Raw genomic sequence first — 23249 nt, forward strand, 5'->3', positions numbered from 1 at the left:
GGCAGCTCCCCGCCGCTTGCAATATTGGGCTTCAAGTTCCTTTTAAAACAGACCAGGTACAGGGGGGTCAGTATCCATTGTCTGCCATAGCTATTGTTCCAGACTCTCTGTCTCATCCAGTTCCGTGCCTTCGCATGTGATCCATATAAACACACAGCTGATTCATTTCTTTACCCAGCATTCACCAAAATTGTCAATCGATCCACGATTGTTTAAAGATGAATTGACAGCTAACCGCCCCGGAAAGATTCCAGGTCTGGAATGCATCCGATGAAGTGAGCAGTAGCTCATGAAAGCTTATGCTCAAATAAATTGGTTAGTCTCTAAGGTGCCACAAGTCCTCCTTTTCTTTTTGCAGGTCTGCTAACTACCACAGGGTCAGGCTCCTCTTTCCTGGACTCAGTTTCTCTGCTATGTTTGAAAAACTCAGGTGGCTGAGAGTTGATTATGAGCAGAACGCAGCTACGAAATGGGTTTATAATGACCACAGGACAAGAGGTAATATTTAAATGTGCATTAGCAGGCAGCCCTGCTTTCGCAGAGAGATGAGAAATGTTAACTCTTCGGTGTTAACCATCCAACACCACATTTTAAAACTATGGCACTTAAAGAAACAAATCACTGGACTGTACTTACAGCAGAATCTCCCTAACTTCTATTGACAACTGGGAGCTCCACTGAACTTTGTAAATTAGCAACTCCATGAGCAAACAAAGCAAAGATAACCCATCGCCAGGTGGACCAGGGTTTATTTACTGGAAAGGAGCAGTCTAGTTGTATTCATGTTAATAATGTTGTAATCACAGTAAATATACTGTTGTATATTTCATAAGGGCAGGGAAGTCTTAATAATAAGAGTGCTTGCTGCTCTGGAATCTTTACTGAGAAGTAGTTAGAGATCCCCTTAGTAATTTACGTGTGTATCAATTATACGGCGCGTGGACTGGCAGTGTTCTGCTGTGCTATGATTCAAGAAACCCAAAGCCCGTGGAAAAGGCTTTGCAGGAGTTCTGGATTTTTTCCCACTGTTAGAACAGACTGTCTGGGCCATATCCTCAGCTGACGTAAATCAGTAGAGTTCTGGTGGAGCTGATTTGCTCCAGCTGAGGCTCTAACACGGTGTCTGACTCAAAGATGGAATGACAATAACCCTGAAAACACCATCCGCCAGGGCAGCCCATCCTGCCTACACCTAGCACCCCAACATTCACTTGCACAGGGTCGGGGCTGTGAGCCACAGATGATTTTCCCTTACATGGCCCAGACTCTGCTCAGTTCCACCGGTGTCCGTCTAGGGATTTTCTATTGACTTTGGCCAAGATCCCCACACACACACATCCCGTTTACAGCCATGTAACTGAGAAGGGAATCTGTTCCTGTACAGGCTAACTGGGAGTCTAACTGAACGTCCTTGATGGGGTTTTTTGGGGGGGGGGGGGAAATGGGGGATGCAGCAGCCACTTTGGGCCAAATTCTGCTCAGATCCAAACCCTGCCACAAACTCATTCAAATAAACAGCACTGCCCAGGGTGTAGTCCCTGAATGGATTTTGGCAAGCCATAAAAAGTGTGCATTCCCGGGACATAAGATGTAGGGTGACCCGATGTCCTGATTTTATAGGGACAGTCCCGATATTTGGGGCTTTTTCTTATATAGGCTCCTACAAACCCCAACCCCCTGTCCCGATTTTTCACATTTGCTGTCTGGTCACTCTAGTAAGGTGCCCCGCTGGAGCACATGAGCACACCTGATAATGCCCTTTCCTGGACTATGCTGGGGTTAGTATGGACAGCTCCCAACAAGGGGATCTCCACTCGACCTCCACCCAGTTCCCGGGCTCGGATACCACTGTCTTACCCTTGACCATATTACCAGGGACAAAAAAGACCCGTGAGGCCGTCTCATCAATCCTCCTGCTAGTGCCTCTTTTATTGATGCTTCGCTCCATCGTCTGGGTGACACTACGGTTTACTACGGCACACGTTAGGAAGCAAATAAAGGAATCGAACTTACCGGGGGCTGAGTCACAATTACTATGCCAGAGACATGCTGTCTTGCTCTGTCACTCCTTCTGCCTCTGGTTTGCAACTTGGGGTTTGCAAAGCTCAGTCAGTGGTGCCATCAGGTTTCTGTCTGGCTCTAGTCTCTGTCTTGCTGCTGAAATTTCTGTGTGTGTGTGTGTTTTAAGGGATTTTTTTGTCGGTGGTTGCGTCAGGCCTGTTGCCTGGATACAGGCGAGCTATTCCAGTTGGAGCTTTTCAGTCCAGATTTTCTGTCACCCTCCCATTCACACCACTGAGCCCTGGTCCCTACCTCCCACCAAGTAATAACCCTGAAGAGACCTGAAAGGGAGCAGGAGCTGGGCTGGGTCCTAAACACCCCCAGGTTCAGGTCGCTGGGGTAAGGAGCAAAGGAGGGCTGGGTGCATGAGAAGTGAAGTCCGTGCAGCTGACAAAGCATCTGGGTTGATGGCACTTACCCTTGTCGTCGGGGATGGCAGGCCAAGATGCCTGAGATGTAATAAACCAGATGCCTGAGATGTAATTAAAAACAACAGGAAGCCGGGGTATTTCAGAATGTGGCAATGGCTCTTGTATGAAGACTCCCTGGCATGAAGCAATTCAGGAGCCACCCCAGGGTATTCTTATTTAGGACAATTACCAGCTGTGGTTTGAAGAGCACAGCTTTTGCTTATTGGTTCCCCGATTATGCTGCTTGCACGGGGACCACAGAGCAGTCATGGGGGGCCTATGAGAGGAGCTTTGAAAGCCCTTTGTTCAGATCCAGATCCTGAGAGCTACTGAGCACCTCCTGAGTGGGGCTGAGCTCTCAACGGCTAGGTAGGGAGGTAGAGAGGTATGTGGGTGAAAACATGTTTCTGTTATCAGACTTATGACACCGTCTGGCCCTGTCTACACTAGCCAATGAAACAGTGTGATGTGCTTTTCTAGCAACAACCCCCTTTTGTGTTTAAACATTTCCTATTGGAAAGGTGCTAAGATTGTTTCAAATCTCAGGGCTGGTCTACAATGGAAGCTTACATTGGCACAGCTACATCACTGCAGCCTGTGAAAAATCCACCCCCCTGCGAGACATCGCTATGCCGATCCCTGTGTAGACAGTGATAGGTTGACGGAAGAACTCTTACCTCTCAGGGAGGGGGATTAACGACGCTGACGGGAGAACCCCGCCCGTCATTGTGGAGCGCGTCTACACTGAAGTGCTAAAGCTCTGCCAGCGTAGTGTTTTACATGTACCCATAACCTCAGAGCCTGAAAGAGAACCTGGATGGCCAGAAGCGATCTCAGCCCGGATTCACCAAAGTCCTATGCCTTGGGATGGATTTAAACACTGGGTTTAGGTGAGTAAAGAGCAGTGGCTGCCAGGCGTCAGGCTGACTTTAATCCCTTTCTAGCAATGTTAAAGTTTAACCCTTTGGAGGCTGAGGCTCTGTATTTACCTACACTTGTAAAGCACTTTTCGCCTTTGTGTCTAGTGCTGTGTCTGTCTTTAAAACACACTGTGGCGTGCAGTGTTGTGGTAGCCATGTTGGTCCCAGGATATTAGAGAGACAAGGCGGGTGAGGTCAAATCTTGTATTGGAACAACTTCTGTTGGGGAGAGAGACCAGCTTTCGCGCGTGAGCGCTGTGTAAGCTCAAAAGTTTGTTTATCTCGCCAATAAAAGATATTACCTCCCCCGCCTTGTCTCTTTAAAACACATTGAGCATTCAGCTTTTGTTTGTCTGGCAGTTTGGAAGTTGCTAGTGCTCTGAAGGGTTAAACCCTTTCATTCCCCTTCCCCACTTTCACATACTGCTCTTAAGCTTTTGTGAGAGAAATGCATGACCTCCCCCTTTGTATAGGTGGGGGGGGGAATGTCTCCTTCTCTAGGTTTCTTTGCCTTCCCCTCTCTGCTGCACACCAGGGCCATTCACATGGCATACATACAGCAGCGAGAACTCATCTCCTCCTTCTCCCACAGGACAGCCCCCTATTTAAGAGGAGAATCTCCTGTAGCTGTTAGCAGAGCAGGGCTTATGACACACAGCTGAGCAGTGCTGATACCAATCAAGAAAAAGCTGTGGCATGTAACACACCAGCCAGTTCTTTACAATCGATGGATTACGACTGGGATTTTTAAAGGAACTGAAGGGAGCGGGAGCCTCCTTTGAAAATCACAGTTTAAGGGTGGGATTGTCAAAAAGCAGCTAGGCAATTTACAGAAAGAAAAGGAGTACTTGTGGCACCTTAGAGACTAACAAATTTATTTGAGCATAAGCTTTCATGAGCTACAGCTCACTTCATCGAAAGCTTATGCTCAAATAAATTGGTTAGTCTCTAAGGTGCCACAAGTCCTCCTTTTCTTTTTGCGAATACAGACTAACACGGCTGCTACTCTGAAACCTGCAATTTACAGAGTGTCTCTTTGTTCTGTAGTTGTACAGCGCCTAGCACAAAGGGGTCCTGCTTCATGACTGGGGTACTCCCACGATAATAATTAATAACAATAATGGTCATAATAGACTAATCGTACACCATAAATGTCCAAGGCATAGATGAAGCTAACAGCTCGCAAACAGCCCATGGGGCAGAAATATTTTCACATAAAGTGACTGTCAGTCCAGATAACAAACACATTTGAAAAAAATCAAAGTTTATTTGTGGGTAATTCGCAAATAAGTGGGGGTGGGAGAGCAAAACTTGTCAACTTAATTATTTGCTGCAAGCAGTTTGCCCTGCTCTACCGCTTGAGAAATTCTGATTCCATCCAGCAGAGGGCAGGGTTGCAAATTCACCAACCAGCCCAGTCCAGTCCAGTGTTAAAGATGGCTCCTCCCCAAAGGGTGTGTCTGATTTGAGTTTAATGTTCTAGTGATTTAAGACTTCATTCAGGTTTATGAGGTCACCTGACCCCCCTGAAATGAACGGCAGCCATGTTTCTACCTATAGTCGGGTGCCAAGAGGGAAGGGGATTAGATTATCATTTATATTAACTAATGCAAAAAAATCACATAATTTGGATGTAGCTTTGAAAACATTCAGTGTGGATGCATAAAAAGTATCTGATCTGGAGTTTGTGTTTGAAAATAAACCTGCATGTTTCTCCCATACCTTTCCCACCCCACCGCTCAGTAATCACACCACTTATTTGACCCGATCCAGCACCGTATTAGATTTCTTGGTCTCTGGCTCCTGTGCATTGCCAATGGTGGGAGTCATCTTCCAGCAATGTCCCTGTCAAGGCATCATTGCCTAGTACTTATCAAGGGCTTTCTCAAGCAACACACTGAAAACTTGGTTGCTAAGTCCATCGTACTGGACTGGCTTATTGTGGGTTTGCCAATCCACGTGAAGTGAACTGGAGTTGTGCAGAGTTGCTGTCTGCCGTTTCTCAGACCAGGTGCTCTGGATCGATTGGTTGCGTGGAACCCAGGTTGGTTGCACATAGGGTGCCAGCAGGTGTATGCCATCTGCACCGTGAAGGTGGAGATTTTCAGAGCTGTGTAGGAGATTTAAAGGCACAGCTCTAGGCTACTGTGAAAATCTCAGTCTTAAATTACTGGGGCGAAATTTCTTGAGAGGAAGAGCAGGGCTTTTTTGTTGTTCTTCATCAGGAGGGTGTTTTGGTGACTGCTGTGGAGAGGAAGGATGGTCCAGTGGTTTGGCCTAGGACTCCTGAGATGCGGTTTCACTGCCCTGCTTGGATGCAGGTTCCCCATTTGACAAGGCAAAGTCTCTCTGTTTGCCACCTGTAAAACAGAGAGAGCAGCGCTACCCTCCCTCACCAGCGCGGTGTAAGGTTAAATGCACCAGGTACTCTGGTAAGGGAGCTGTCGACAGTGTGCCCTTGTTGCCAAGAAGGCCAATGGCATTTTGGGATGTATACATAGGGGCATTGCCAGCAGATTGAGGGACGTGATCGTTCCCCTCTATTCGACATGGGTGAGGCCTCATCTGGAGTACTGTGTCCAGTTTTGGGCCCCACACTACAAGAAGGATGTGGAAAAATTGGAAAGTGTCCAGCGGAGGGCAACAAAAAAGATTAGGGGACCGGAACACATGACTTATGAGGAGAGGCTGAGGGAACTGGGATTGTTTAGTCTATAGAAGAGAAGAGTGAGGGGAGATTTGATAGCTGCTTTCAACTACCTGAAAGGGGGTTCCAAAGAGGATGGCTCTAGACTGTTCTCAGTGGTAGCAGATGACAGAACAAGGAGTAATGGTCTCAAGTTGCAGTGGGGGAGGTTTAGGTTGGATATTAGGAAGAACTTTTTCATTGGGAGGGTGGTGAAACACTGGAATGCATTACCTAGGGAGGTGGTGTAATCTCCTTCCTTAGATATTTTTAAGGTCAAGCTTGACAAAGCCCTGGTTGGGATGATTTAATTGGAGATTGGTCCTGCTTTGAGCAGGGGATTGGACTAGATGACCTCCTGAGGTCCCTTCCAACCCTGATATTCTATGATTCTATGATTCTATGACCTCCATTTTTTATTAACATCTTAATTCTTCCTGCCTGAGGATCTCAAAACACTTTGCAAACATAAATGAATTTAGTCTCCCAACATTGATGTGAGATAGTTAACACCTCCGCTTGACAGACAGGGAAACTGAGGCACAGAGGGATTAAGTGATTGACCCAGCATCACACAGCAAGTAAGTATCTGAACCAAGATTAGATCCCAGGGGTGAAATCCTGCTCCACTGGCAAAATTCCTATTGACTTCCATGGGGCTGGGATTTCAACCCAGGTCTTCTAATGCCATTATGCTCTTTGTTAATACGGCTGTTATTATTGTATGTTGTTGTGTAGAGAGCATTGTAAGTGTCTCGGGCGTTTTACAGAGGCATAAAATATGAAGGGACGTGATGCCCACCCGAAAGTCTAACTTGGGCAGATCTGATACATGGGGTGAAGGTTCAAAGGTGGGCGCTTGCAAGCATGCCTGCTAGCAGCAGATCCTCGCTGGCAGGCTTCAGGAAAAAATACCCTTCAAGAAGGGATTGGAAGGGAATGGTGAGTGCTTGGTATACATAATAATAATAATTAATAATTAATAATAATATCTAGGCCTTGTAGAGCACTTTATATCTGTAGATCTCAATGCACTTTATGAAGGAGGTCAGTACCATTATCCTCCTTTTACAATTGGGGAAACTGAGGCAAAAGTCAGGAAGGGATTTGCCCAAGATTACCTAGCAAACCAGGGAATTGAACCCAACTCTCCAGAAGCCCAGCCACTAGGCCACATTGGCTCCCCTCCACAGGTTTCTCCAACATTGCATTCAACAAGACACCAGGGCCAGAGTGGGAAAGGAAGACAACCCTTTCCAACTGCACAAGGAGGGTTGCAATGAGCAAGCAGAGGTGTAAGCGGAGCGAAATGAGAGTGAGGTGGGGAGGTGGAGTCATGCAAAGTGAGGACAGCTCTTTCTATCGTGCATGGCTTTGTTTACACTAAAGTTGCTCTGGACCCAGGTGAATTGGATGCTGGTTAATTCAATTTAGCTAACACCTTTGTAGTCGTTAGTCTGGACTTTCACCAAGTTCTCCCAGGTTTTTGGCTTCCCAAACACATATGACCTGGACTAAACAATTGGGGAGGGGCCGGGCCATACTCACAAATGTGTTAGCTAAGTCAGTTAACAATAATTAACTTGAGCTAAAAATTGGGTGACCAGATGTCCCGATTTTATAGGGACAGTCCTGATTTGGGGGGCTTTTTCTTATATAGGCACCTATTATCCCCCATCCCCGTCCCGATTTTTTACACTTGCTATCTGGTCACCCTAGGGCAACCATGTCCTATAACTAACACTATACTATACTATAGTAAAGATGTGAGCTGTAGCCCAAGGAGTTTTTATGTTAGTGATCATAGCCTGTGGAACAGCGTGGCTATAGTCCCTGTGCCTCAGTTTCCCCCCTGTGAAAGGAGGCTGACAATTCTTTGCTTCATAGGGGCGCTGCGAGGATAAATTCAGTACTGTTTGTAAAGTGCTTTGAGATCCTCTGATCAGGTGTAAAATTTAATCTTTCCTACTCTTCCATGCAGCTGTTGCCCTTCGACACAACATTATAAAACAATAATTACAAAATGCATGTTTAGGCCCCAGTCCTGCACTGAGTTCCAGACAGGTGGGCCAAGGAGGAAGACCTGCAAGTTACATAAGAAAGGCACTGAGACCCCTGCACATTTGAATGGCATGTAGCTGAGTTTAAAGGTTAATAAGACATTCTGTTCTAACCAGCAAATAAATGACTCATTTACTTGCACAGTAAAATCAATACACACACAAACAAAGGCTGAAGAACTGTGTTACCACAATAATGGAGCCTGCGCTGACCCCCTGTTCATATTCTATTCATATCTGTGTTACTGATTTCAACTCAGCACATTCAAAGTTGCCAGGAATACACAGCATGACTGAGAGCCTGTTCCAAAGCCCATTCAAAGTCACCAGTAGGACTGCCATTGACTTCAATAGGCTTGGGACCAGGCCCTACATCAGTAACTAAATCGCTTTAGTACAAAAAAGAACCATTGATGGCCCAATCTTGATGCTTATTTATCCGTCAGTCATTGCTTTTATGGAGCACTCGCCCTACAGAATGCATCTCAGCGCAATGTACTGTGCGCCAAATTATGTCTAGTCCAGTGTGAATGCGCAAAAGGAGGAGGGGGCTGGGCATATGTGACATCTGCACTCCCCTCCTGGCATGTAGATATACACATAGGCCAGGTCTATGCTAAAAAATTAGGTTGATCCATCTGTGTCACTCAGGGGTGTGAAAAATTCACATCTGTAGTTAAGCCGACCTAACCCCTGTGTAGATGGCCCTAAGGTGGCAGAAGAATTCTTCTGCCAACCTATCTACCACCTCTGGGGAGAACCTCTCACCAACTTCTGCTGGTGAGAGAGACAAGCTTTCGAGCCATGCAAAGGGCTTGGCTACACTTGCGAGTTACAGCTCAGTAAAGGAGCCCCGGGCTCACTCCCCGTCCACACTGGCAAGGCCTGTAGAGCGCTCTGACTCCGCGGCTGGTCTGCTCCTGGTACTCCACCTCAGTGAGTGGAATAACGTTTGCTGCACCCCTGCTGGAGCGCCGCGGTGCCAGTGTGAACGAGGTGTTGAATTTCTGTGCTCTGATCACCCTCCGGAAACGTCCCATAATCCCCTTAAGTCAAATGGCCACTCTTGTCATTGTTTTTGAATCGCTGCAGGAATGCGGATGTGCCCTTTGAAAGCTCCGTTTCTGACAGCCCGGCTGCTTATCTGCTCCGAGACAAAGCAACCATTAGTGTGGAATGCTGTGTGTGAGAGAGAAAGGCGGGGGCGAGAGGGGGATGTGCCGTTGTCTGAATTTACAAGACAGCATATTGACATGCTCTCAGCCCTCCAAAAATCCACTCTCTCTCACCCCCCCCACACACAACACACTCCCTGTCACACTCCACCCCATCCCACCCCACTCCCATTTGAAAAGCACATTGCAGCCACTTGCATGCTGGGATAGCTGCCCATAATGCACTGCTCCCAATGCCCCTGCAAGTGCCGCAAATGTGGCCACGCCAGTGTGTCTGTAGCTGTCAGTGTGGACAGACTGCAGCGCTTTCCAAAGGCTGGTTTAACGCAGAGCACTCTACATCTGCAAGTGTAGCCGTGCCCAAAAGCTCTTCTCCAGGTCTGCGAGAGGTACTCAGAGCGCCACAGCTAAATACAAGGTGGAACAGATAGTTTATCACAAGTAGTTAGCACATATTTGAAGGGACCATTCAAGGCGAAGTGGCCCGTTAACACTCCTGCAGTCATAGGCCAGAAAGGGGGGTTAGTGGGTTACTTTCTGTAGGATAACAGTTAGGTCACCTGAAGATCAAGCTTGCTTCACCCACAGAGTTTCCTTCATCTGAATTGTTGTGTGGGTGTGGGCAAATCACTAAACTGCTCCATGCCTTAGTTTCCCTATCTGTCACGAGGAGATGATAGTACTTACCCAGCGCTTGGAAATCTTAGAATAAAAAGTACAGTTCAAGGACAAACTTTTATTAATGATCACAAATCTATTCTTACAGCCGATGCTTCAGAAGAAGGTTTAGGTTTCCCATAATGCACCTCACTGTGCTGCAACAGACTTGGGCAATGCCATGCTATTGCTATCCCTGAGCACGAGCCGGTTCATTTTCTGACAGGGGGCCCTGATAGTTGTGTTAGAGGATCTGCAAGGTGATAAACTCATGCGTCACTGGCCCAGCCTCACTGATCCTGGAGGGTTCCCTTCTGTGAGAAGCTGAGTGCCCTCAGCTCCCGTTGTAGTCAGGAAGAGCTGAGAGTTACCCCGCCTGAATACAGTCAGTATCGGCTCAATCCTGCTACGGCACTGAGCACCTCTTGTAAACTGCAGGATGTACTCAGCGCCCAGACTGGATTGAGCCCTTATTTGCTAGTGCAGTCTGGTATTCAGGGGCTCACACTAACTCACCGGTGGAGCGTCATGTTTCACTAGCCTGCTAAATGACCTCATTACCAAATCATGTCTCCAAATACCCGGGGGCATTCACTGACATTTTAAAGTAATAAGGGTGCAACATCCAGTCCATTCTCCAGCAGAATGAAGCAGGAAGTGTTATAAATGTCAGCTAGATGGTGAAATAATTATCGAATGATAGAATCACAGAAGGGTAGGACTGGAAGGGACCTCGAGAGGTCATCTAGTCAAGTCCCCTGCACCCAAGGCAGGACTACATAATAACTAGACCATTCCTAACAGGTGTTTGTCTCACCTGTTCTTAAAATCCTCCTCAACCTCCCTCGGCAATTTGTTCCAGTGCTTAGCCACCCTGACAGTTAAGTCTACACTATATACTTACTTTGGTATAATTATGTCACTCACAGGTGTGAAAAATACACACCCCTAAGCAACACAGTTATGCCAACTTTAACCTCCGGTGTAGACAGTGCTATGTCGGCGGGATTAGGAGCGCCGGAACCTCGGCAGAATTGTGGGGGGCGTGAGGACCCACCCCTCTCTGTGGCCCGGCCCCCTGCTCCTCCTCTTCCCCCCCCCCCAAGGCCCCACGGCCTTGCCAGGCTTGAAGCTGGAGCCAGGCCATGGTAAGAGCTGCCCAGGGAACCCGGTGAAATTCATTCCGATGCAAAGGCCCTGCACAAGGCCTGTGTGCCTCTTAAGCCCAAATTTCAGGGGTAAGAGGAAGTATGGGCCAGTGGCTTGATCACTGGCCTGGGTTCAAGTGCCTACCTACTACAGACTCCCTTGAAGAAGTCACCCTGTCTTTCTGTGCCTTTGTTCCCCATCTTCAAGCTGGAGATGAGAGCACTGTCCTTCTACCGCACAGGGGTGTTGTGAGAATAAATCCATTACAGATTGCGAGATGCTATGGTAATGGGATAAGAACATCTGTAAGATGCATCTGATGAAGTGGGTATTCACCGACAAAAGCTTATGCTCCAATACATCTGTTAGTCTATAAGGTGCCACAGGACTCTTGGCCGCTTTTACAGATCCAGACTAACACGGCTACCCCTCTGTACAGGAGTGACTTTCATGTAGAACACCAATGGGTCTATTTCAGTGGATTCACTGGCTTCTAGATAAAGTTGACTTTCAAATTCCAGGGTGTCACCGCTGTTCCAGTTGTTCATAGCTCTTCCAAACAAATACCTTTTGGGGTGAAATTCTCCGTGCTTTGTCTCAGTCCCAAGGTGAATGGCTCTGGGAAGTTTGAGCAAACTCCGTTCAGCTATTGTTGAGTTATTCCAGCGTGTGGGTGGTGGAAAATCCTCTAGAGTATGTTCTGATTAGGGATTTTAACTCAAGAATGGCCGAACCTAGTAAGTTTGGGTAAAATTGTGACTTGGGCTGCACACCCATCCAGGGGCATGAGAGGAAGTAAGACTCCCTTATACTGCTGAGTGAACTACCTGGATCTTGGATCTGGCAAGTGGCATGTGGGTGACGCACCCCCATGACTCCTCCCCCAGAGCAAGTGGACAGGAAATAGGTGGAGCCAAGGCTCCCCTTCTCTGGTGTACCGCCTCGTGAGCAGCACTGCGCACTCCGAGCAAGGAGGAAGCAGGGAAGGAGAGGTGCCTGTGTTACCTCAATCTGCCCAGGCACTGGAGTGCAACGGTTGCATACAGCCACCGTGCACCCCACAAGGAGCTGCAGGATCAAAGCGTGTGAAGTGCTTTAAGACCCTGGCATGTGAAGTATGAAACATTGTTGCTAGTCAGCTAGAAAATATGGCAGTAGGGGGAAGCAAATCTGTAGCTAATGCAGACAGTAGTTGTCACACAGCCAGCTAAGGGAATATATATATATGCCATCTGGCTGTGTCACCTCCCAACAGCTGAGTGACTGTACGATACAGCCAAGGCGCTTGTGGAAATGGAATCCCTGACAGAGGCTTCAAGGGCTCTGCCATCCCCAGAGATGCTGGATGGTGAGAGGTTCTAGCAGGAGTCCTACAAAAGCAAAGACTATAATTCCCTGGGAGCAAATCAGGTGAGGGAGATGTGCAATTTCATTCATTCTAAATACAGAGCATCCAGTGGAGAGCTGTAAAGGCATATGAAGGTGGTGTGTCACCTCTCAAATACTCGGAAAGCTCAGGGCCTGCCCATGTCCCCACTGGAGTCAGGGGGACTTTTGCTGTTGGGAGCAGAATGAAGCCCTTAGAGAGCTTTGTGAGTTCGATGCAGGATTGCTACAAGGGCCCCCAGCAGTGTAAAAGGAAGAGCCAGTTCAGAGATGAACATAGAGAGATTCCATCCCAAAGCCAGCGAGGGACAGTTCTCCACTGTCCCCCATCCTTGTGCTGTCACTGATTCCTGCACAAAACGAATGCAAAGTGGGTGACCGGGTTGCTTTTCAGACCCTCTTGGCACTGGAGTGACTCCAGGAGGAGCAAGGCAGTGGAGAACCAGGATTCACTGCTCTTCTCGGGAGCAATGTACTTAGTTCTGAGGGACAGCATGGCCTATGTGGCAATAGTGAGCAGGAGGGGGTAGTGTGAACTGCACTCATTTCTTTACCTTACAGGCTGGCTAGCTGCCTGGTGCTTTAAAGGGCTGAATTCGGGGATCTCATAGAATCATAGAATCATAGAATATCAGGGTTGGAAGGGACCCCAGAAGGTCATCTAGTCCAACCCCCTGCTCGAAGCAGGACCAATTCCCAATTAAATCATCCCAGCCAGGGCTTTGTCAAGCCTGACCTTAAAAACCTCTAAGGAAGGAGATTCTACCACCTCCCTAGGTAACGCATTCCAGTGTTTCACCACCCTCTTAGTGAAAAAGTTTTTCCTAATATCCAATCTAAACCTCCCCCACTGCAACTTGAGACCATTACTCCTCGTTCTGTCATCTGCTACCATTGAGAACAGTCTAGAGCCATCCTCTTTGGAACCCCCTTTCAGGTAGTTGAAAGCAGCTATCAAATCCCCCCTCATTCTTCTCTTCTGCAGGCTAAACAATCCCAGCTCCCTCAGCCTCTCCTCATAACACATGTGTTCCAGTCCCCTAATCATTTTTGTTGCCCTTCGCTGGACTCTCTCCAATTTATCCACATCCTTCTTGAAGTGTGGGGCCCAAAACTGGACACAGTACTCCAGATGAGGCCTCACCAATGTCGAATAGAGGGGAACGATCACGTCCCTCGATCTGCTCGCTATGCCCCTACTTATACATCCCAAAATGCCATTGGCCTTCTTGGCAACAAGGGCACACTGCTGACTCATATCCAGCTTCTCGTCCACTGTCACCCCTAGGTCCTTTTCCGCAGAAGAACCAGATCTGTGAATGTTCTGGTTGGGAGTAAGAACTGGTGGTAGCCAAGTATTTCTTGGGTGCAGCCTTGTGTAGTTACAAAGAATGTACAAAGTCCTGGGTCTCTGACCACAGAAGGAACCACCTTACCAGCCCCCATAAACCCATTTAGTCAACACCAGACTCGAAAGCTCGCTCTAGCTTTTTCCAGAGTCAAGCAGGGTGTGTCTACACTGCAATAAAACACCTGTGGCTGGTCTGTGTCCATGGACACGAGCTCACAGGGATCAGCCTGTCCGGCTATTAACCTGCAGTGAAGCTGTCTGGGCTCCCTCTTGGGGTCCTAGAGCCTTGTCTCCAGCCTGAGCCCGGATGTCTGCACTGCAGTTGTACAGCCCTGCAGCCTGAGTCCCGGACACCCTCATCAGCTGAGGTGGCCAGCCACTGCAGTGTAGACACAGGGCAGGTCTACCCTACAAACACCGCATTGGCACAACTTCATCAATGCAACTGCACCAGTGCAGCTCTTTGATGAAGATGCTCCAAGCTGAAGGGAGAGCACTCTTCCATCGGTTTAGGCAGTAGCTATGTCGGCAGGAGACACGCTCCCTCTCTCTAGACGAGGAGTTAAGGTTGGCATCACTGCATTGCTCAGGGCGGTGGATTTTTCACACCCCTGAGCGACGTAGTTATACCAAAGTAAGTGTGTAGTGTAGACCCGGCCAAGCTCTTTATGGTAACAGGCTCCTGCTTGGCTTTTTCGTACCTCTTTTCCGCTGCTTCTCTCTGTTCTTGTGTGTCACCTCAGCGTGTGGGTTCGCTCATGCTCCCACACCCAAAACATGACAGTACTCAGCCCGAAAGCTCCTGGGACAGTTCACACACACACCTTTTGTTTTAGGTGGGGCTTATGTTTGCAGGAATGTTAACTGAAGGGTGAATTCTCACCTCCAAACCTCAATGGGGTTTTAACCCAGCTATAAAAACACCCCTTCACTTCAGATTCTTTCATCATCCAGAGGAGGTCTGGAAATGGTGACACTCAGTCGCCCCTATAGCAATAACTTTTCAACTATCCAGATGTCTTCACATCACCAACCCAAGATGGTGGCACCCAGGTGGTTTGCAATGTCACTGTGGCCCCATTGTGGGGAGCATGATGTGGGTAGCAGGGGTCCGGGGAGGACACGGTGGGAGCTGGCAGCTGGGCAAGCTGCAGAAGCTGTGGCTGATGGTGCAGGAGTTCGTGCAGGCGGCAGGGAGCCACCCTCCTCCCCCCCTCGGGGGACGGGGCAGGAAGAGCCACCGCGAGCTGAGGAAGGAAAAGTGCAGGCTGAAGTGGAACTGCCAGGAGCTGGGCAAGGCAGGGGCTAGCCGGGATGAGTAGCTGGAGGGCCCGGATAGGGTCCCAGGGAGATGTCCCTGCTCTGTTGCAGTTCTGGCCTCGTCACCCCCTGGAGACCAGCACCGGCAGCTCCCCGAGGAGAAAGCTAAGTGGCTCTTCCAGCAGGGACCCTCTGCCACGGCCTCTGCACAGAAACAGGCCTTGCTGGTGGCCAATGTGGAGAAGAGGATCCGGCAGCAGGAGCAATGTCTGGGGCTTAGCAAGCACAGGAAGGGGGGCATCTCCTCGGCGCTGCAGAGCTTTACCCAGGATGGGATGGGCTATGTGCTGGGCGCCCTGGGGCCTGAGACCACTCTCTCCAGGCTCTATGAGGAGAGCAGCAAGGAGGATCTAGATCCAAAGAGGAAAAGGATGCAGATGAAGGGCAACTAGATCTGAATGAGGGAAAGATGATAAGGAGGATATAGATATGGAGTCACTAGATGCTGATAGGAGGGCGAGATAGATGGGGAGGAGAAAGATGAGGAGAGGGAGTTAGACAGGGTTGAGGAGATGAGGATATAAGACACTTTAGAAACATCAGAGGAGGCAGGTGTGGAAAGGAACTGGGAGCATGAGAAGAAAGGAAGCAGAAATCTTTCCATGTCCCCAGAGGTTGGTGGCACCTATAAACCCAACAAAGCCAAGACCTCCAGAGAGGAGATGAGTCTTTGCCATAGGGCTACGAAGTATGTTCCCCCTCCAGTGAGAACAGCTGATGAGACAGTGGATGAAAAAAAAAAAAGAAGGAAGAACTGGGAAGATTGAAGAACACAGTGAAAGGTCTAATTAGCAGATTGAGTGAACCAAATTTGGCCTCCATAAGTGGACAGTTGGAAGAGATATACATGACTAACAGTAGCAAGGACAGGAATAAATGATAACAGATGTTCTTAAGAATGCTTGTGTTACTGCAGTCATGATGGCTGCTAGCTAGATGGATGATGGTGTGTGTCATTTGGGACAGCATTCTTCACCATCCCGTGGGAACTGAGGCTGGTGTTCACTTTTTGGAAGCTGTAGTGAGGAAATTTGATGAATTCTATCAAAGTGATGCTGAAAGGAAAGAGCGGGATAACCTGTTTGCCCTGACTGGCCATCTGTATAAGTTTCACATAGTGCATTTGCTGCTGATCTCTAATATTCTGAAGATGCTCGTTAGCAGTTTTACAGAACAGGACTTTGAACTGATTCAGCTCCTCCTGAAAAACGTGAGTTTTTCCTTGAGAAAAGACGATGCTTTGGCCCTGAAGGAGCTGGCCCAGAACAAACCACACGCTGTGGGGAAGAAATTTCAGGACCAGTCTAGGGTTCACTTTATACTACTACGCTGGCACTAAAAAACAATGATATGCCAAAAATCTCAGGTTACAACTCTGAGCCAGTTGAGAAGCTGGGCAAGCTGCAGAGAACACGGATCCACCACAGTGATTCTGGAAGAGAAACTCAACTTTGAGTGTCATTGGAATCTCCCCTCAGTGCTGACTGGGTTGGCCATTAGTGGATAGTAGGATCATCCTAGAGTGGCGTACCAAGGACTGGTAGTACCAACAGCAAGACTCAGCACAAACTGCCTGTAGGAAAGATGAGTTCAAAGATACTGGAACTTGCTCATAAGCAGAGAATGAACACACACATCAGGAGAAATATTTTTTGTGTCTTGATGAGTAGTGTGGACTTGTTGGATGCATTTGAAAAACTTTTGAAACTTGGACTGAAAGATCAGCAAAAGAGAGAGAGATGGTTCATGGTCTCATAGACTGCTGCCTACAGAAGAAGACATATAACCCCTTTTATGCATATTAGGCTAACAAGTCTTGTGAATATGATAGAAGATTTCAGATGACATTCCAGTTCAATACATGGGACAAAATCCAAGATTTGGGAAACCTGTTGGCTACCAATTTCTTTAACCTGGTTTCTCTGTTGGCCCACTTGCTAAAGACAAAATCATTCTCCCTATCGGTCTTCAAGGTCCTGGGTGCCAACGCACCGACCACAATTGTAGTTGAATTCAGTGAACTAGATAAATCCAAAGTCCACTTCTTGCAGTAAGTGTTATATATGCTATTAATAAAAACAGACTTGGAAGAGTTTACGATCATTTTTGGAAGGTTAACTGGCAACCCAAAATTAGGAATGTAGCGTGAAGGTTTGAAGCTTTTCCTTTCCCACTTTTTCCTGAAGAATGTAAAGCATACAAAAGCACTGAACAAGCCATCTTACTAAAAGAAAGAATTGAACTAGTGAGAAGGACTTTGCAAGACAAAGAATACAGATTAAAACTAGAGTTTTAGTCTTCAAATAAACTTGCAGTGAAAATTAAGGACTTTAGGAACGCACAAAAGCTGACCTTGACAATATTTTTCACAGACCAAAGACTTGAGATGCTTAGCAGAACTGTAATACTGCAAAGGACCCCTTGTTTTGGGATTATGTAGCATTGTATACACCCAAAACATGGTTACAAGTTTGGGAGAAAATAGAAACAGAGAAAAATAGAACATGGAAGTAGGAAAAAAGTACAGATCTTTATACATTGTTGTTCATTGTTTTAAAAAGTATTGTCTTCCCCATCGACCTCCACTCTGTATACCTCATGTTGTCAATTATCATCAGGGAAGATAGCTAAGTTTCCTTTAAAGTTTAGTTAATTCCACTTATCAGCCAGCAAGCGGTAGATTTCAGCAACCCCAAGCTTCTAGCCTTCCTAATTCCTGCAAGCTCCTGGGTTAAGACTGAGGTTGATACTCAGAGCTGTTCACTGTTTTACAGGTATTATTTTAAATAAAACACAATTGTGTTTCTATGCTTACTCTGACCTATAATAGTCTAAGATTTTAACTGGAAAGCTTTTTAATAGCACGAGGATATTGTTAGTTGTAAAACAGGCCACTAGATGGTGCAGCCACTAGTAAGGTTTGTAACTATTCCCCATTTTTAAATAAAATTCAGTTTATTGACTCAGAAAAAAAGCCCAACCGAAAATAATTGCATTCCCTCCCAATTTTCTTTGAGGCTTGTCTCTGCCGTTTCCTTTTATCTGCGAGAGAAGGGCCCCTTTCAAACAGCCCCTGAGGAAAGCCTATTGTTTCCGTGGAATTTGCTGGCTGAAATTTGCTGGCTGAGCCAGACACTGCCCATTCTGTTCAAATGGGGGCACGGGGAGAAGGGCTCATTGCTGTCACAACTTTCCAAGCCTCAGGGCCCACAGTCAGATTTGGGGGGCAGCCATGCTGAAATCCTATCCCCCTGATATTGCCTGAGAAGGTCCTTATGGATAACTTGAGGTTTAGTCCTGGGAGCCAACTGTATCCTGTACACCACTTTGGTTAGTTGAGTCCCTGCTGAGTAGCGTCCCTCCCAAGGTATATACAAGGTAGGGGTCCTTCCCTCCTTTCTCCTAGGACTGTGGAACAAGACCAGGTTCCCTCTTTTAAATGTTTCCTCACATGACTATATGTCATAGAGCAGGATGGCCACACTGCAGCTCCCGAGACACATGCAGCTCTTTTACAGTTAAAGTGCAGCTTGCAGAGCTCCCCCACGTTTGCCACCTACCAGACTTGTGGGGGGAGCTCTGGGCTTCTGCCCTGCGGCAGGGTGGTGGGGCTAGGGGTGTCTGCCAGAGACGACTGGTACCTGCTGAGAGTGGGGGGGGGTTTCCACAATTTAAAGGCCCATCCCCCCAACAGCATGAGTCACATCCCTTCTGGCAGGCCCCCCTTTACCCTCAACAGCCCCTTCCTGCAGCTCCCCGGTGTTAGTGTAACACTGACAGACAGCGGGTGGGATCGAACCTGGGACCTCTGGAGCTTAGTGCATGAGCCTCTACCGCATGAGCTAAAAGCCAACTGGCTGCTAGCTAGGGCTGTAAAGCCGACTCATTTAACTCTCTCTAAGTGGTCTTGGTGCCACTTAGGGTGACCAGACAGCAAGTGTGAAAAATCAGAAGGGAGTAGGGGGTAATAGGAGCTTATATAAAAAAAGACCCAAAAAATGGGATTGTCCCTATAAAATCGGGACATCTGGTCACCCTACTGTCACTAGCTGGGCCAGAACACCACCCCCAGGAAGTGTGCGGGTTACATTAGCACTGCATAGAGAGGCAGCCGCAAACAGCTGGGAGCTGCAGAGAGGGGCCGCTGCTTTAGCTCTGCCTGGAGAGACAGCAGCAAAAGCAGCGACTCTCCCTGCGGCTCCCAACTGTTTGCCGCTGCCTCTCCCCACAGCCGCAGCTCCCAGCTTGTCCGCTTCAGCAGCTGCCATGCAGGGAGGGGGCCCTGTGGCACCATGTGACTGAGCGGGGTCAGCAAACCCTGCAAAAATCTGCGGGGGGGGGGAATAATATGACTCCATGTGCCCCCCCCCAACCACACACATGTTGCTTCTGGCTTCTGCTCAGAGGGGAGGAGGGTCTTGGAGCTTCAGTCCCACGAGGCGTGCCTGCAGGGGTTTGGGGGTCCAACAGAAGCAGGGCTGAAGTCCTGGCAGGTGCGCCCTGGCTCTCATATGTCAGAAGATTATCGTATGCAGCTTGGAGAGTCAGTACATTTGGCTACCCTTGAGTCTCTGCATTGTATCAGAGGCTATCCTCACATTTTCCCTAGCAAAACGCTGAACTTTTTCCAGTTTTCATGGAAGGGTTTCTCCATAATCCAAGTGCCTCTGTCTCTCTTCAGGAACTCCATACGAGAGGCTTGCTGGGGACCTTAGCTAGTGCCCGAACATGAGGCCTGTGGGGGTATATTTTGTACTCGGAAAGGCACCTCTTTTTGGAACCACTCACATATCTTTGGGTTCAGTTTCAAAGTGGCCACCTTCAGTTTACCACCAACCATTTGTACATTTTTTTAGTTCCTGTTCAAATGGTTTAGCAAATGCACCAGGATATCATCTCGGCGTAACAGCCAGGCTGAGAGGGGCATTACATATCACACCCTCTCCATTCGTCTCTCAAATGTGGCTGGTGCATTGCACAAGCCAAAAGACATCTCTTAAACTGCCCCAAGCCTGGTCCTGTTGGGAAAGCAGGTTTTTCATTTCCACTTGCCAAAACCCACTTTTAAGATCCAGTGTGGAAAACCAGATTAAACCTATTACAGCATCCAGGGTATCATCTATTTGTGGTAATGGACAATAATCATTTAGGTGCCTTCATTTATTGTTCTACAGTTCCCACAGAACCTGGCACTGCCATCCCTCTTCTTGGCCAGTGCTCTGGGTGAGAATCAAGGGTTGGCAGAAGACTGAGTTATGCCTTCCTGATACATTTCCTCAATGGCTGATAGTGCCTCTTCCCTGTTTGCTACTGGCAACTGGTGAGGTGGCTATTAAATGGGTTGGCTTCCCCCAGTATCAGTCAACTGCTGGACCAGTGCAGTACAGCCTATGACTCTGTTAGGCCAGGAAAACATCTCCTGATTGCTAACCAGAAAGCGTCTCAGGCTGGTTGGCTGTTCCCCATTTAAGCGGACAGCATCGCACTGGAAAAAGACCAGTAGAAACTCTGGGAGCTCACCTTCCCTCCCATTCAACCTTTCCTCTTCTAGTTTTCTTCTAGACTGGTATTTAACTCAACCGCTAATTCACATTTTGCAAGGGCAGCCCTCCCCCTCCCCCCCCCTTTTTTTTTTTTTACTATTCTCTGCTTTTCAGAAAGGTTCTGCAAATGAACAGCATCAGTTCTCATTTCAGATCCACAAGAGCGCTAGCAACTAAGATTTCCCTGAGTGTCTGAGTCTCGGACTAGTTTCAACCACTCCCTAGGTGTCCCTTGCTGGAAAGCCATCACAGCACGTAGCTGTTATAATGGTTTCTACCTGCAGGGGCAGGACAACTTCCTCACTGCAAACCAATTGCCTACAAACCATTCCTCTTGCTTGCGCCATGTCTTTAAAGGGAATTTCCACAGACTGAATTTGTCAGACATTTTTCCTGACATTGATTACACAGTTGTTCGCCCTAATGAAATCCAAGCCAATTATTAGTTCATCCACTCTTTCAGCCACCCAGATGTCTTGCTCACATTTCAGAAACTCAGTTTTCTCCAGTCTTTGGACAGGTGCCCGTCCCCAAGTCACTATCTGCATTTGAGACCAGTTAAGTGGCTCAGTTTTGGATTCACTATTCCCTAGCCTGTTTAGCCTGTACAGTCCAATAACTGTCATGTCTGAGCCCATGTCACACAAAATAGATCCTGATACACACTCAATAGCCAGACTCCCATTACTGTTGTGGAACCACTCAGATCTAAACAAACCTGTGGGACTGAAATGTGTACCTCCAAATGTTTCCCCCTCAACTTGGGGTCCCCCCATTTTCTGAACTGGGAGAGAGGCTTTCACTAGGTGCTTGCAGCGGTCTCTCTTGGCCTGCCTTAAATTTATAACAATCATCCTTTTCGTGGCCAATTTTTTCACGGTACCAGCGGAAAAGGAACTGGGTGTTATAGTGGATCACACATCAACAATGTAAGACTGTTGCAAAAAAACCACAAACATCATTCTAAGATGTATTTGCAGGAGTGTTGTAAGCAAAACACAAAACGTAATTCTTCCACTCTACTCAGCACTGATAAGGCCTCAACTGGAATATGGTGTTCAGTTCTGGGCACCACACTTCTGGAAAGATGTGGACAAATTGGAGAAAGTCCAGAGAAGAGCGATGAAAATGATTAAAGGTCTAGAAAACACAACCTATGAGGGAGGATTGAAAAAATTGGGTTTGTTTAGTGTGGAGAACAAAATGCTAAGAGGGGACTCAGTCTTCAAGTACGTAAAAGGTTGTTATAAAAAGGAGGGTGATAAATTGTTCTCCTTATTCACTGAGAACAGAACAAGAAGTAATGGGCTTAAATTGCAGTAAGGCAGATTTAGATTTATACATTAGGAAAAACTTGCTAACTGTAAAGGTAGTTAAGAACTGGAACAAATTACGTAGGGAGGTTGTGAAATTTCCATCACTGGAGGTTTTAAGAATAGATTAGACAAACACCTGTCAGGGATGGTCTACATAATACTCGGTCCTGCCTCAGTGCAGGTGACTGGACTAGATGAGCGACTGAGGTCCCTTCCACTCTTACATTTCTATGATTTAATTGAACTGTTTCCTTTAATTTTGGCATTATTGCCAATTTCCCTTGTTTTGAAACCAAATGTATCATTTGTGCCAATTGTTCAGTACAGTCCCAGGCCAGATTCGAATCCCTTCTTTCATCACACATACTGAACACGGAGCTGTACTTACAGGACTCATGGTGATCAGCCTCCACCTTCCTCACTCGCAGCTGCTTCCTCTTCTGGTGCACTGCTGCAAGAAAAGATCCAAGTTCTACACCCACAGCAATGGGAGGAGTTCTCCTGTCAGCGTAGGTAACCCCTCTCCCGTTGCCGTAGGTAGTGTCTTCACGTCAGCACTTCAGCAGGGCAGCAGCGCCACTGTAGTGTTTTAGGTGTAGACATACCCCGAGCTGGCTATGATTTTGAACTGAGACAAAGGGAGTTTTTCTCTCAATGCTTTTATATTATTTGAGTTGGGACAGCCCAACCTCTCCCCTCTGGGCCCCTAGAAAACTGTTGTAAGTATCCCTTCTTACCCAAGTCCTCTGGCTCTCTCTCAATTCCTTATCCAGATGGCTGCTTTCCACTGTGGGCCGTGACCCTTTGATTTCCTTCTGTAGCTGAGGTTTTAGCTCAGGGGTGGCCAGCCTGAGCTTCAGAAGGAGCCAGAATTTACCAATGTACATTGCCAAAGAGCCACAATAATACTTCAGCAGCTCCCCATCACCTCCCCCTTACCCTGCTCCCAGAGCCTCCCATCCGGCAGCCATTTTACCATTCCAGTCTAGCTGTGCTGCTGTGGGGTTTTCCAGGCTTTCCCGGCACTTTGTAATTGTTGCTCCAACAGGGATCTCATCTCAGTCTGGAAGTCCCTGAGGCCTTTCTGGGAAACCTCCAGTTCTTGTTCTAGGTTTGGCTTAAATCCTTTTGCAGCCTCCAGCTCCTGCTTTAAAGCCTGCTGGCTACTTTGGGTTTCTTAAGGCACCTCCATTGTTTGTTCCATCTTGGTCCCAA

General features: G+C 47.6%; 1 protein-coding gene and 1 pseudogene across 1 annotated transcript in view; one reads left to right on the forward strand and one right to left on the reverse strand.

The window, feature by feature from the left end:
- Positions 1 to 2283, reverse strand: part of FAM167A (family with sequence similarity 167 member A) — an 86430-nt gene extending 84147 nt beyond the window's left edge. The window contains exon 1 of the mRNA XM_073335681.1: positions 2014 to 2283. The gene's annotated coding sequence lies outside the window, so the exon portion shown is untranslated. The remainder of the gene's footprint in view (positions 1 to 2013) is intronic.
- Positions 2284 to 14946: 12663 nt separating this feature from the next.
- Positions 14947 to 17471, forward strand: LOC140908368 (nucleolar MIF4G domain-containing protein 1 pseudogene; annotated as a pseudogene).
- Positions 17472 to 23249: the final 5778 nt, after the last annotated feature.

This window comes from Lepidochelys kempii, chromosome 3, assembly GCF_965140265.1.
Source record: "Lepidochelys kempii isolate rLepKem1 chromosome 3, rLepKem1.hap2, whole genome shotgun sequence".
Lineage (NCBI taxonomy): Eukaryota > Metazoa > Chordata > Testudines > Cheloniidae > Lepidochelys > Lepidochelys kempii.